Source organism: Eschscholzia californica, unplaced genomic scaffold, assembly GCF_041429995.1.
Source record: "Eschscholzia californica isolate CP2 unplaced genomic scaffold, dmEscCali1.0.p SCAF_4, whole genome shotgun sequence".
Taxonomy (NCBI): Eukaryota; Viridiplantae; Streptophyta; class Magnoliopsida; order Ranunculales; family Papaveraceae; genus Eschscholzia; species Eschscholzia californica.
This window is the reverse complement of record NW_028238461.1, coordinates 24463663-24468095: the sequence shown is the minus strand read 5'-3', so window position 1 is coordinate 24468095 and position 4433 is coordinate 24463663.

Genomic DNA, 4433 nt, shown 5'->3' with positions numbered 1-4433 from the left:
ATTGTCTTCTACGGGTTCCAAATTTCCTTCTTTGACAATCGTACACAGTAAAATTAGTACATTGTTAGAAGTAGTTGTAGGGATCACAATTGATTCCTCCTCAAAGACAATGTCTCTAACCTTATTTCTCCCCCCAAACTCAACATCCTTAAAAAAATATTGCAGTTCTAAAAAATAGACATTCTTGTGGGACCGTAAACTTTATAGCCCTAAATCTTTTACGAGAACAGTAAATTAGTTGCACGCTTTCTAGAGTCAAATTATCTTTTTGTTCGACTTATAAGACCTACTTTTAGTCCCCTCAGATTAACTGCTCTAAATGTGTATTCACCTTACTATAAAATTTACCATGTCCTGAACTCTGAATGCTTGAAAAACTCCTTTAGTTCATTTTTGTGAAGGATTTTACCTTATGTCAATACTTTTACTTGTTTGTTTTACGTTTGTAATGACTCTAATATCCTTCATTCCTTCTTTTCCCTTTCTCTTATAGGTATTGGCCCGATGAGCATATTCATAATTCTCATGCTCCACTCTTTCCTCTTCTTGCACATATTTAGAAATGAGCTCATTAAGAGTTCACTTTTCTTTCTGCAGTTATAGCTGACATTAAATTGACCAAATTGTGCAGGAAGAGTATTGAATACCAAATGTACGAGTAAGACCTCATAGAACTCGAGATTTGGTGCCTTCAGTTTTGAAGCTATATGACACATCTTCATGATACACTCCCTCATTTTTCTATTGCCTTTATGCCTTATAAAAGTCAGGTGAGCTGAAAACGGTCATTTTTCGCCTTATCATACTTTTCATACTCTTTTCTGACTTTAGCAAGGAAATAATGAATGACCGTAGTTACCTCGACAAAATTTTCGACAGGAATTACTGATGTAAGAGTTACATACAGTTTAACTTCACAAAGAACGAAACATACATACATATGCTCACATAATAAAATTGATTTTTCAGAAAACTTTAAGTAAGTATGAGTTACATCCAAGATACCGAGCACAACATTAAGATCAAGTCTTTGGACAGTAATATTAATTTGTAAGTGGTACCTTGTTGTAGCAGTCAAATGTTGACGATAAATCCTATCAAACAACAAATTTATCTTTGAACAAAGTCATTGTTCACATGGAAACCTAATAATCATCACACATTTATCACCACAGGTGCTTATGTAATTCTGCCAAATATTAAACTCCCTTTCGACCGTATAATATTTGCATGAGTTTACATGCACACAGCTGATGAGACATGAAAATGTCCCATCAGAACCTCTTAACTCGGGCTAGTTAGTCCAATTCGAGCAGTTACTCTGATAAATTACTTGTTTCTCTTATCCAGGTGTGTTCTAAGGTGTTGAGCGCGGAAAACGGATAAAATCGGGAGAAAGACACACTTGAGGGCATTTTTCTCATTTAGAGATGAGGGTATTTTGGAAATTTTAGTACTCGGTTGAAAAGTATAGTCCAAGACGTGCCCGTAGGTGAAAACGGAGGTCAAATCGGAGTCTAGACGAGCAAAATATATTAGGTCAATGTTTGGGTAAAAAATCGGGTCTTTCTCTAACACGTGGCGCAAATTTGAATATTTCGGTAAGACTTATGGCAAAGTGGGATGACATTCGGGATTATTGATGGGACAGATCCGGTGTAACCAATTGCAAGATACCACTATCGTGCAAGCTACATTTAATGGTTGAAAAACTATCTCTTAAATCCGTTGACCTTGAAGTATGTCACAACGTCTTAAGTTGCATCAGGTTACGCAATATCAACCCATTAAGAGCCAACGTCAGCACCAGCCATACAAATCTTTCTTTCCATCTTTATCTAATCTTTATCTTCACATTTGAATATTGGCTGCTTCTAAAGGCACCGGACCAAGAGGTTGTTAGCATCGGGAAATTTTATTAACTCGGGTCAATGGTCATTAACCCTAGATCTCTATAAGCACCGGTTTTTAATGTGGGTGATGTTCACCTTCGCTTACTGATGTGGCGTTAAAATGCCACATTTGGATACTTTAACTTTGATGAGTTAGTTCTTTTCGTGTTTTATTTCTAATTATTTATAAGTTTTTCTTGGTAGGTACCTCATTTGGAGTTTGACTCTTAATTCGGAATAAAACGGAGCGTTTGTCACATTTTCATCTCATGTGGGAACCGTAAGGAAATAGCACCAGGGGTATTCTGGTCATTTTGGTGAAAAATCAGAGGTTAAATGGCAAGTTGAGTCAATGGTGAGTCCGATGGCGAAAACGGAAGTCGAATCGGAGTTCGGACCGGAAAATTATGGAAGAAAGAAACCGAGGATATTTTAATCTTTTCTGAGAATTAGATGTGTAGAGAAAATGATGAAGGCACTCTGTGGTTCTAGATGAAACTCAAAGGCAAGCCCAAAGCCCAAAGAAGAATGAACAAAATGGAAATCTTATGAGCACCCTTTAAAAGCCCAAATCAAAATAGACTTAAGACCAAGTCAAACTGAGTGGACCAAGTGAAGGTGGTCCTAGTTTCTAATTGACAAGTCTGACTTTGGTTTTAATGATCAAGGAGTTAGGGTTTTGGGGAGAGCTCCATTAGGTATTTTAGAAAAAGCTAGAGAGAGAGAGAGGGAGGAGAAGCCGCCGGCCAAAGCTTGGCCGGCCGGGAAAACAGCAACATTAGGCTTCTAGGGTTCCAACAGCAGCAGCTCGGGTTTCCACTTGGACAGCAGCTCGGTTTTGCCTCAATCCTCCATTATAACAGCTCGGGTCTTCATCTTCAAGAACAGCAGCTGCAGCTCGGGTGTCTTCAAAGACGGGAACAGCAGCAGCCACGGGAAGAGCTCGGGTATTCACGGGACGCTTACGGGAAGCTTAACCGGGAGCACGGGAAGCTTGGCCGAACCTCAGAGCAGCTCGGATTTCAACTTCTTGGCCGGATTTTGCAGATCTGGTCGGACAGTTTTGTGGTGATTCCGGCCATCTTTTTGGCCTGAAATTTTAGGGTTTATGCTTGAGTTACTCACTTGATAATTTCCCTTGTGTTTCCTTGTGCTTTGGTGTTCAAATTTCTAGTGAGAGAAAGCTTAGTTATAGCTTTAATGGTGAATTGTTTTTGAAAGGAAGAAGAAGACACTGTCGTTAAGGGGAGGTCAAGTTTGGTTAAGAGGACACCTATTATATTTTGTTAAAGGGACTCCTGCATTCTTTTACAGGGAGATCGACAGCACTTCAATACATATATTTCCCGTCGATCTTAGTCTCGCGCCTCATCGGAATAGGGAGATTCTCACCTTAACTCGTGTCTTTCTTTGTTTTATTCCCGTTTATTAATTGTATCGCCATGTCTAGCTAGCTTTGTAGTCGGATACTCGTGAAACATGTTTTGATGTGACAAAGAGTCTTTATTGCTTTTAATGATGACACTTTCCGGATTCTAGAGCGTTCATGTTATAGAATTCGAGTAATATAAAGAGTTCGTTGACCAATCCAAGTAAGTGGGTGAAGTTAACTAACTTTTCATGCTCATAGATTATTCGTATTAGTCATTATCGATCGTGTGAATCGAAATATCCCTCTCACTACATTCTTGCTCGACTCTTATCCTGAGTTTCTCTCACCTTTTAGTCTAGTTAGTTTTTCTTTGTTTATTTATTTAAAATAAATCCAAAAACTCAACTTATTATCTTTTCGTTTTTAGTCTGAGTTAGTGACTGACACTTAAACCGGTGGGTTAAACTCTTTCGGTATTCGTATTACCTTCCTATCTTCGTGGATCGATCCCGGTCTTACCGGGTTATTACTTGACGCCCGTATACTTGCGGGTGGAGACCTTTTAGGGTAACCTTTTAGGCCCATCACTTACTTCTTCTATCTTCTTCTTTTGTAGGAAGTTTTGAAATTTTTTCTAAGGTATCTGGGATTAAAAAATCGAGGATCTCTTGTCGAGATATATTGAGAGATCAAAGAACGATAGCGATGTTTTGTGATTTTCGCGGATCAAGGATGAAAATTTAAATTTAAGTAGGACTAGTAGAATTGAGATTACCCGTGTTTCATTTTCAATTTGTTTCTATGGGTTTTTGATTGGTTGCAACATAACCAAATAGAGCTTCCATTAAATTATCATCAACCCTGTAACATAAACATGAAGAAGAAGATAAGATCAATCAAGAACAATCAATCGAAAAAAAAAAACAGATTGGAAAAAGTTGAATATTATTTGACTTTATCCCAGTGTAATGGCTTCAACTTTGCCTTTCCTGATCCAGATGAACTTCCTTCAGACGAATAAGCTTCGGCCGGTGTGTTTTTTCATGGTGGAGGTGGTGGTGGTTTCATCATAGACTTTGGAGGTGGAGGTGGTGGTGATGGGTTTTTCTTCACCGCCATAGGCACTATTTGAGGTGGTGATGGGAAACAATTTGATCATTTGAATCCTC